The following is an 11,638-nucleotide window of genomic DNA, read 5'->3' as shown; positions in this document are numbered from 1 at the left end:
ACTCTACTTTTTTGGGTCTCATCCGTAGACTCTCTCCGTACTGTTTCACGTGATTCTTGCGTAGGTGGTAAAAGAGGTTAGTAGTGTTTGAGCCTGTTGTCAGGACAGGCCAGCGGCATATTTTGCAGAGGGCGGTTTTCTGGTCGATGTTAGACTTTTCATACCCAAACCACGTCCATGCGACCCCTCCTTTAGGAACGAGCTCTGTGTCTCCGTGCTCTGTGTCACATTCACTCCCCTCCATGTTTGTCAGTGCTGCACATTTCCTTCCACGCGGCACGCAAAGTGTCGTCCAATTGACAAAAAATATTGCCGTAAAGAGTGTGATTTGCGACACATCGAAATAAACGATACAGTGAAACGATATGCGTTTTTCTATCGTCGGACGATATATATCGCCATATCGCCCAGCCCTAGCATCACCTCTTGTCAGCTTCTTGTTGTAGCCTGTTGATGGCCAGTAGCACAGGAATCCCTGAAAGGAAAATGTACTTGATTGTCATCCACGGGCATTAACAGCACAGTACAGACCAAATATGAATTAGCTTAATGTCATGGTTCTATTTCACAGCTTCTAAAGAAGTTAGCACCTTTTTGGTGTTCACGATCCATGACTTGACCACTGCTGCCACCGTGACTGGAGTTTCACTGTGGAACTTCACCACTGCATACACTGGCGTCTGCAAAATGAAACAAGCCTCTATTCATTGAGCAGTTGAGTGACACATCAGAGAACTCTGTTGATTAGGCTACTCTGAAGACATCATTATACTGTTATTTCAGTATGGCACTTACAACCTCTTACATCTTGTGAAGGATTCTCAGAAATATAGCAGAGTCATCACTCTCCTTCACCATTTCAGCTGGTTTGTTTAGGCTTGCCAGTGGAAGGACTCTTATTGAGGTAGTCTCTGTCCTACCATGGTACACTCCAATCAATCTTGAGACACAGGGCTCAGAAAATAATGACTCAAGGTCATGGTACAACCTGCAGAGGAACCCACTGCCCTTTGACACTTCCTCGCACAACTCGCAGAGGCCTCCTGCATTTCACACTTTGTTGTTCCTTGGCAAACATAGGTATTTTAACCACAGCGACAGACTCAGAGAGACGTCTGACAATCTGGGCCAAGGGACGGTGTCCAGAGCAGACCACCTTCTTTCATTTCTGATTGTAGTTTTCAAACTGAAAGCCAGAACACTTGTCCAGTCCACAAAATTGCTTTGCATCATCTGCAATCTGGAGCATGCTATGCACATTGTAAACCACAAACTCTGGGACGTTTAGCTCACTGGCCTTCTTGACAAAATAGGCTAGCAGTTCTTTTGCAAAGTAATAGTGCTGCTCAATGAGGTTTGGACAGACAAGTATACACAGCCACTGAGAAGGTCAAAAAATGGTTATATAGGTCTGGTCTTAGGATGCCCTAAGTACAAGTTTGCCCGTGTACAGCATGAATTGACGGAATTCAGTGGCTTTCCATCTTTCGATTTCATCTAGGCTTACGAGCAAAGATGTTGAGCACTGCCGGTTTCATCCCCAACATGCGGGCACTGATATTCACAATATGACCCCTAGACATTCTTGTTTCCCTCTTTCCGTGCATCCAAGTCAGAATCAACTTCAATGTGACACCCAGACAAGCCTGATGCATATAGTCTACTGGGAAGGCCCTTCACCATGCCAATGTCCAACTCTATGAATGGAGACACCTGTTGGTGATGTTCTTGTTGAGTGTGCTCTCTAAATGACTGGTCAGTGCGTGCCTCTAGGTCTTCTACATCCTGATATGTAACTCACCCAAACCAGACTCCCTTCTGGCTGCATCCTCTCACATCTGAAGTATCCTGAGAATAGAATGGATTTTACCATGGCTCTGGCTGGTGTGTCACACACTACACATGTCAGAAGGATTTTTACTTGCCTGCCCCTATACACCATTCCCTCATCTTGAAGCTTCTTCATCTCTTGTATGGTATCATTAAAGAAAGTCTAGGTCATTCGGTTTAGAATTTCCACATTACAAAGCACGGACCAGGTTATGTTTTTTGAGCTCTTGAATAGGGGTAGTCCATCAACATTCAGAGACCCATTCAAATACTCAGTCTCATCTGTGAAGCAACTGGGACACTTGTCTAAGTTCTTCTTAAACATGTTCTCTACTCCCAAAAACACATAGTCAATGCCAGACTTAATTTCGACCCGCACATGTGTATCAGTTTTTAACAATGTACGTGCACTACATGGCAGATCATCAACTCCATGTTTTTTCAGTATCTTGAGAAAACCATCTGCTTACGGAGTGCTTTATATTATTCACAACAAACCAAGAGGCTAAGTCTTCTCTTAGAGTGGATTCCATCACTGTGTCATTGTCTGAGTCCCCATAAATGTCCCCTTCACTGATTTCCCCATCATCATCATCGGCTCAAGGAATGTCCCCTTCACTGATTTCCCCATCATCGGCTCAAGGAATATCCCCTTCACTGATTTCCCCATCATCATCATCATCGGCTCAAGGAATGTCCCCTTCACTGATTTCCCCATCATCATCATCGGCTCAAGGAATGTCCCCTTCACTGATTTCCCCATCATCATCATCGGCTCAAGGAATGTCCCCTTCACTGATCTCCCCATCATCATCATTGTTGACTCCATGCTTGTCGCTTTCTCTGTTGTTTGATGTGTCTAAGTCATAAGGACTTGGTGTGGATTCCATAGCAATCTCTGACTCCGCAGGATCAATGTGCCTTTATTGGCCTGGCCTATTTAAGCTACAGTCCTTTTAGTAGCTTTCTGCTTAAGGCAATCCATTTCCTGTTGTAGCAGCGTTTTCTCGCTCTATCCATTATATCCTGAAATAAATGTATTGGTTGTGTCATTGGGATATATACACAGTGGCTAGTGGGGTGCTTATTTGAGTAATTGGGTGGGTTAATTCATTTTGACAATTCAGATAATCGCCTTACGTTAGCTGGCTGGAGAAGGAAGACTCTTATGAAGAGTAAGTTACCAAGGGCTACAGCTGGTTCGTTGATTGGCTGGTTGGCAGGCTGTAACTGTAGGCAGAAAACAAGAGATTGCCATGTTTCAATTCAAGGTGACTTGATCTAAGTTACATAGAAACATCTGTGTCAGCGAACGCACCAGGGGCTTGGCTTGAGAAATCCGAAGCAGCAGTACTTGGCAAAAGGAGAATGATGACCCAAAGAACACAAGGCAAAGGGGTAACGACCGAGGTAAAGACAGATTCAGGTTGGATATTCGGCTGTAGTTTTCCTTATGTCTACCAACAGCAGTTAGGGACCGTCAACATAGTGACAAATCAAAATTTTCAAATTTCAATAGCTCTTTAACCATTACTCTTAAAACTTTCAAAACTAGTTCTAGCTAACCCGATGGCATAGACACACATTGCACAAACTTTTTTTGTTGTTGTCGATTACATCTCGCACTATTTAAAATTTATTTATTTACATTTTGGAATTTCAATAGCTCTTTGGTCATGTGACCTACTGACTTCAAACAAGGTTCAGAATGTACACTCAGTGGTACTACACATTGCACACCTGTTAGTTTGTCAATTTTCTAGGGTGCATTCAACCCCTCCACTGTGGAGTGCTATGAGAGGTGTAGAATAAGTGGGGGGCCTCGGCCGTCGGGAGAGCCTCTTTTGGCAGGTGAGTGGAGCCGTTCGTGACAGGGTTGGGGTGCGGCCGGATGAGTTGCTGCCCCTCTCCTGATGTGCACCGCATGTTTGTGGGGAACCTGGTGCTACATCATTCGTAGACAACCTGATTCTAGGTCAGGGTTTTGTACGTAGCGATCTATTGAAAGTCAGCCCTCGATCCTAGCTTTTGTCGGTGATGGAAGGTGTCTTCCACCACCTTCTTTACTTACGGGTTACACGGTGCACGGAGAAGGGCCAGGGGCCAGACACAGTGTGAGAGAGCCCAGGCAGGTGGGCAGAAGGCATTGACATTGGGCTCTGGATAGATAGGGGACTAGGTGGTGGTCGCCCATCCGCCCGGTCCCGTTCTCTGGTGGGACTGTGAGTCAGGTTGGGACTTGCTGTGGAAGTTAAAAGGTCACCAGGTGCACGAGGAGGAATCCACCAAGGCGGGGAGCACTCAGATTCCGAGCAGGGGCGGCCGGACTCAGGGGCTGGGGGCAGCACTCAGGCTGTGGAGGTTGGGTTGGGGACTTAGTCTCTAAGCGCATAAAAGTAGATGGGTCACCAGGTGCACAGAGCTTGTTTCAGGTTACCAGGTGCATAAGGAGGTCTCCATCAAGGCAGGGGGCACCCCCGAGTCCAAGCAGGAGCGGCCGGACTCGGGAGCTGGGGGCAACACTCAGGCCATGGAGGTTGGAGTGGGGACTTAGTCTGTGAGCAGAAAAAATCTTGCGAGTCACCAGGAACACAGATCCTGTTTCGGGTTACCAGGTGCACAGATCCTGTTTCGGGTTACCAGGTGCACAGATCCTGTTTCGAATTAGACAGCTACAGTTCCACTGTCAGGAACCACGTGTACCTGTTAACCCATAACAGGCTCTGTGCACATAGTTCCTGACAGCGGGACTGTAGACATCTTAGAGTATAGCTTACACCCTCGAACTACAGACCTCCACACCTACACTCCCTATCCAGTCAACACCTCTCTCCCTTGGCCTTCGAGTATAGCTTACTCCCTGTAATTACCAAGGCCAAGGGACAGGGGTGTTGAACGGGTTGGGAGAGTAGGTGTGGAGGCCTGAAGGTCTGTAGTTCCAGGGAGTAAGTTCTACACTCTCAGGCCCAGGGAGAGGGCGGGCAGGGAGTGTAGTCCTTGAGGCCTGGAGTCAGAGGTCACCAGGTCAATGGGGGCCTGCCCGCAGGTCAGGAAGGCCCAAGTGAATAGGTGTGTGAGTGATCAAAGAGCTATTGAAAATTAATGTAAAATTGTGTGAGATGAAAATTGACAAACTAAAGGGTGTGCAACATAGAAGGGTAGTCAGTGGACATTATGAACCTTGTTTGAAGTCAGTAGGTCACATGACCAAGGAGCTAAGGTCCAAATTGTGAAAATTAGACCTGTGCAATGTTGTGCGCAATTTTTACAACATCATGACACTTATTTGGAGTCTGTGGCTCCAGTGGTTTGAAATCTTTTGAGGTTTGAAAGCATGAATATGTGTCAAACAGTACCAAATCCCTACCTATTGGCTACGTTGCAATCAGTGTCAAATACGTTTATTTGAAACCTACTGACAACGTTTATAAATGTTGGCCAAGAGTTCCTTTTCGTATGTGTCAAACAGTACCAAATCCCAACCTATTGGATACATTGGAATAGGTTTGAAATACTTTTTTTTCTTTTAAAAAGCTCTATTTTGGAATGTTGAGAGGACGTTTTTACAACGTTTGTTTATGCAACACCAATATACAACCTTTTCCAACTTAAGTTCAACGTTGATTTAGGTTCCAGGAACGTTTTGTGCGACTTGGGTAAACGTGGAGTCATTGGAAATGTGTAGTTCCAAGCCAGTGGTGGGTGCTGAGGGGAAAACGGCTCATAATAATGGTGAAAAGACTCTAATAGAAAGGCCTCAAACAAATGGAAACCATGTTGCCTCTCCTTAATGTCAATATGCCTTGTCCATTGCTGTTCTGGTCAGTGTTTATTGGATTATTTCACAGTAGAGCCTCTAGTCCAGCTCACTATACCTTATCCAACCTATTAGTTCCACCACCCACACATGCGATGACATCACCTGGTTTCAATTATGTTTCTAGAGACAATATCTCTCTCATCATCACTCAATGCCTAGGTTTACCTCCACTGTATTCACATCCTACCATACCTTTGTCTCTACATTATACCTTGAAGCTATTTTATCGCCCCCAGAAACCTCCTTTTACTCTCTGTTCCGGACGTCCTAGACGACCAATTCTCATAGCTTTTAGCCGTACCCTTATCCTACTCCTCCTCTGTTCCTCTGGTGATGGAGAGGTGAATCCAGGCCCTGCAGTGCCTAGCTCCTCTCCTATTCCCCAGGCACTCTCTTTTGATGACCGTAATAACCTTGGTTTCATGCATGTTAACATTAGAAACTTCCTCCCTAAGTTTGTTTTATTCACTGCTTTAGCACATTCTGCCAACCCGGATGTCCTAGCCGTGTCTGAATCCTGGTTTAGGAAGACCACCAAAAACTTTGAAATCTCCATCCCTGACTACAACATTTTCAGACAAGATAGAAAGGCCAAAGGGGGTGGTGTTGCAATCTACTGCAGAGAACGCCTACAGAGTTCTGTCCTACTATCCAGGTCTGTACCCAAACAATTTGAACTTATACTTTTAAAAATCCAACTTTCTAAAAACAAGTCTCACTGTTGCCACCTGCTATAGACCACCTGCTATAGACCACCCTCTGCTCCCAGCTGTGCTCTGGACACTATATGTGAACTGATCTCCCCCCCCCATCTATCTTCCGAGCTCATGCTGCTAGGTGACCTAAACTGGAACATGCTTAACACCCCAGCTATCCTACAATCTAAGCTTGATGCCCTCAATCTCACACAAATTATCAATGAACCTACCAGGTACCACCCCAAAGCCGTAAACACGGGCACCCTCATAGATATCATCCTAACCAACTTGCCCTCTAAATACACCTCTGCTCTTTTCAACCAAGATCTCAGCGATCACTGCCTCATTGCCTGCATCCGTAATGGGTCAGCGGTCAAGCGACCTCTACTCATCACTGTCAAACAGTCCCTGAAACACTTCAGCGAACAGGCCTTTCTAATCGACCTGGCCCGGGTATCCTGGAAGGATATTGACCTTCCTCACCGTCTTAAACTTCTTGATGCACCCATCCCGTTAGTGGGATCATTTCCGTCAACATCCGCTGAATTGCAGAGCGCCAAATTCAATAGGAGAGAGAGAGAAAATGTCTGCTCCAAGCTGTTGCACATGCAAAACGCTGCTGGCACCCAGCCATACAATGACGCGATGTGATCTTTCTCGCTCATTTTTCAAAATAAAAGCCTGAAACTATGTCTAAAGACTGTTCACAACATGTGGAAGCCATAGGAAAAGGAATCTGGTTGATATCCCGTTAAATGGAGCGAAGGCAGTCAATGGAACAGAGAGCTTTCAGAAAAAACAGCACGTCTGGGTTGGATTTTCCTCAGGTTTCCACCTGCAATATTAAATCTGTCCTTTTGTGACTAGGGGGCAGTATTTTCATTTTTGGAAAAATAACGTTCCCGTAGTAAACGGGATATTTTGTCAGGACAAGATGCTAGAAAATGCATATAATTGACAGCTTAGGATAGAAAACACTCTAAAGTTACCAAAACTGTAAAAATATCTGTGAGTATAACAGAACTGATATTGCAGGCGAAAGCCTGAGAAAAATCCAATCCGGAAGTGACTCATCTTTTGAAAGCTCTGCGTTCCAATGTGTACCCCCCACAGCAACTCGCCCAAGCCTTTCCCATTTCTCCTTCTCCCAAATCCAGTCAGCTGATATTCTGAAAGAGCTGCAAAATCTGGACCCCTACAAATCATCCAGGCTAGACAATCTGGACTCTTTCTTTCTAAAATTATCTGCAGAAATTGTTGCAACCCCTATAACTAGCCTGTTCAACCTCTTTCGTGTCGTCTGAGATTCCGAAAGATTGGAAAGCAGCTGCGGTCATCCCCCTCTTCAAAGGGGGGGACACTCTTGACCCAAACTGCTACAGACCTATACAGTATCTATCTTTCCCTGCCTTTCTAAGGTCTTCGAAAGCCAAGTCAATAAACAGATTACCGACCATTTCAAATCCCACCGCACCTTTTCCGCTATGCAATCTGGTTTCAGAGCTGGTCATGGGTGCACCTCAGTCACGCTCAAGGTCCTAAACGATATCTTAACCGCCATCGATAAGAAACAATACTGTGCAGCCGTATTCATTGACCTGGCCAAGGCTTTCGACTCTGTCAATCACCACATCCTCATCGGCAGACTCGATAGCATTGGTTTCTCAAATGATTGCCTCCCCTGGTTCACCAACTACGTCTCTGATAGAGTTCAGTGTGTCAAATCGGGGGGCCTGTTGTCCGGGCCTCTGGCAGTCTCTATGGTGGTGCCACAGGGTTCAATTCTTGGGCCGACTCTCTTCTCTGTATACATCAATGATACTTGCTGCTGGTGAGTCTCTGATCCACCTCTACGCAGACGACACCATTATGTATACTTCTGGCCCTTCTTTGGAAACTGTGTTAACAACCCTCCAGACGAGCTTCAATGCCATACAACTCTCCTTCCGTGGCCTCCAACTGCTCTTAAATACAAGTAAAACTAAATGCATGCTCTTCAACCGATCGCTGCCTGCACCTGCCCGCCTGTCCAGCATCACTACTCTGGACGGTTCTGACTTATAATATGTGGACAACTACAAATACCTAGGTGTCTGGCTAGACTGTAAACTCTCCTTCCAGACTCACATCAAACATCTCTAATCCAAAGTTAAATCTAGAATTGGCTTCCTATTTCGCAACAAAGCATCCTTCACTCATGCTGCCAAACATACCCTCGTAAAACTGACCATCCTACCGATCCTCGACTTCGGCGATGTCATTTACGAAATAGCCTCCAATACCCTACTCAATAAATTGGTGCAGTCTATCACAGTACCATCTGTTTTGTCACCAAAGCCCGATATACTACCCACCACTGCGACCTGTATGCTCTCGTTGGCTGGCCCTTCATATTCGTCGCCAAACCCACTGGCTCCAGGTCATCTACATGACCCTGCTAGTTAAAGTCCCCCCTTATCTCAGCTCGCTGGTCACCATAGCAGCACCCACCTGTTGCATGCGCTCCAGCAGGAATATCTCTCTGGTCACCCCCAAAACCAATTCTTCCTTTGGCCGCCTCTCCTTCCAGTTCTCTGCTGCCAATGACTGTAACGAACTACAAAAATCTCTGAAACTGGAAACACTTATCTCCCTCACTAGCTTTAAGCACCAGCTGTCAGAGTAGCACACAGATTACTGCACATGTGCATAGCCCATCTAAAATTTTGCCCAAACAACTACCTCTTCCCCTACTGTATCTATTTATTTAGCTCCTTTGCACCCCATTCTTTTTATTTCTACTTTGCACATTCTTCCACTGCAAATCTACCATTCCAGTGTTTTACTTGCTATATTGTATTTACTTCGCCACCATGGCCTTTTTTTGCCTTTACCTCCCTCATTTTCTCACATCGTATATAGACTTATTTTTCTACTGTATAATTGACTGTATGTTTGTTTTACTATGTGTTGTTGTATGTGTCGAACTGCTTTGCTTTATCTTGGCCAGGTCGCAATTGTAAATGAGAACTTGTTCTCAACTTGCCTACCTGGTTAAATAAGGTGAAATAAAAATAAATATGTTTTTGATGTATTTGATACCATTCAACCCATTCCTCTCCAGCCATTACCACGAGCCCGTTCTCCCCAATTACGGTGCAACCAGCCTCCTGTGGTTCGGACTGTGTTCTTTAAGAGGTGATTATATTAAAACCACATAGTTATAACATTTATTTAACAATCCCTTGAAAACGGCATGTAGTTAGTTGTCAATGGTTTTAATGGAGCTGGGGTCTTCTTGCCCCCCCCCCCCCCCCCCCCCAGCCAAATCAAACTTTCTGTTTGCACCGTTTTGTGATGTTTTATTGATAAATACACGGCCAGAGTAAGGGTGTGTTCTTAAACTCACCCTGGCAATCTACTCCGATTTCAAAGCACTCTGGTTTGAGAGTGCCAGAGCGCTGAATAATTGATGAATGCCCAAACCCTGTTTGTTATGACATGTGTAAGTACACATTGGCAAAATGTTTTTATTAATTTGTTGCCATTAACACAGTTAAAGGCACTAACCCTCTTGATAACATGAACACACTAACAAGCTCTGCTAGGGCGAGTTAAATGTTCAGAGTTGTTTTCTCATTTGTGTTTGGAAATAGCTAGCCAACTTTAGCCAGTTAGCTTGGCTGCTTGATTGCCGTTATGAAGTCAGAGCAAACGGATCAACACAACTCCTCGGCCATAGCGTCCAGTGTGAGCTCCGAGGGCGAAATACACGGAATTTACGAACGGACAATCTGACAATGCACCTAATTTACACACGCCCAGAGCGCATTCTGACACCAGAGTGAATCAGTGTGTAACATGATATTGGTCAAAAACCGATTTGGAAGAGGAAGCGAGACATCCCACTCCCTCGTTTTTGTGATTCATATACAGTCAATGAATTAACACATGCGGCACATACTGGTTGAATCAACGTTGTTTTCACGCCATGCCAATGAAATGACGTAGAACCAATTTGGAATAGACGTTGAATTGACGTATGTGCCCAGTGTCAAACAGACCAGAACCAGCCCAGAATACTTTCGGTATTTGCGGGACCAGACCCAGCTGTAATACATTGTTGCCTATGGGAGAGACACCCCGTTAAGCAGACCGGAACTTACAGTTTTTAATGTTAAACGGACTGAGTGTGATATCTTTATTTATCCATCATCTTTGACTATAACGTTGTATCACGTGGAAGAGCGGTTTACCTGGTCACATGGTCAGATCATAGTGCCGCGAGACGATTCAATGTCGAGCTGAAGTGAGCTGCGATTTTTGAGGAGATACGACCGTGACAAATTAGGGATACCGGCTGGCAAATGACTGTCTGCAAACGGTACGTATACAAGTACTACTCTCACCGGTGAAGTTGATAAGCTCCAGTTTTCTGAGAAACAGTAGGTTTTTCATAGAGCCTTTGGTGTGAAGCTCACGTTTGACTGGGCTATGTAGGGCAACACAGTATTGGCTTTATGCTGCTGTATGAAGCTATAAGGAAATGTTTTTTTAGGACTTCTGACGACCAGCTTCTGCGAGCTTTCGCTCCTGTAGTTCTAAATGGTTGGCTAATTTAATATACATGCATATGTGTAGGTTAGGGTAGGCTTGTCTCTAGTTTCTGTCCTGGCGCATGAAGTGTAAAGCGTGGCCATAGATAATAACGCAATTTCAGGAAATGTGAATATCACCACAGCTAAATATCACACAATCTTACTCCGAATAGGGAGGACAAATTAAGGTGCTGCTGCACAGTCACTATGGAAACTACTTGTCAGTGTTAACTATTTCTAGAATTCCCGTTTCAATTGTGAATACGAGCATTTTTAGTCTCCCAAAATGGTTAAACTAGCGATCAATATGTGATCGTTCCAATAATCTGTGGATTTGCTTCATTTACTATAACCCTAGATTCAATAGAATAATTTTTGCCATCATTATTTAAAGAACTGCAATATGTAAGATTTTGGGTGAACTGACCAAATTCAAATAGAAATGAGAACTATGTCATTCTCATTGAAAGCATGTTTAAGAAGTGTTAGATGTGTCATATTTGCTCTTTTTCTATGCTTCCAGTAGTTTGTCTTTTTTTACTTTCGGTTATTGAAAATATATTTCACAGCGGTTTCTACACTTGTAGAATCATCTACGCTACGGAAATTAGGTGAACTATTAAAATGAATTTATATTATGCTACTTTCCGAGATGTGGACAGGATGTGTTACTACTTACACATCCCTTTGACCTCAGATTGGTGATGTTAGTA

General features: G+C 44.6%; 1 protein-coding gene across 5 annotated transcripts in view; it reads left to right on the top strand.

Annotated features, from left to right (window-relative positions):
* Positions 1-10,448: 10,448 nt before the first annotated feature.
* The window catches only part of LOC115105167 (phosphatidate phosphatase LPIN2-like), a 41,049-nt gene continuing 39,859 nt past the window's right edge, over positions 10,449-11,638 (top strand). For 2 of the 5 annotated variants that reach the window (XM_029626853.2, XM_029626852.2), the window contains exon 1: positions 10,451-10,711. The gene's annotated coding sequence lies outside the window, so the exon portion shown is untranslated. Of the gene's footprint in view, positions 10,712-11,638 lie in introns of all 5 variants that reach the window. The other 3 variants (XM_029626855.2, XM_029626854.2, XM_029626856.2) reach the window with 3 other exon arrangements.

Source organism: Oncorhynchus nerka, linkage group LG22 (genome assembly GCF_034236695.1).
Source record: "Oncorhynchus nerka isolate Pitt River linkage group LG22, Oner_Uvic_2.0, whole genome shotgun sequence".
In the NCBI taxonomy this organism is placed as follows: Eukaryota; Metazoa; Chordata; class Actinopteri; order Salmoniformes; family Salmonidae; genus Oncorhynchus; species Oncorhynchus nerka.
This window is presented reverse-complemented; position numbering and strand designations above follow the sequence as displayed.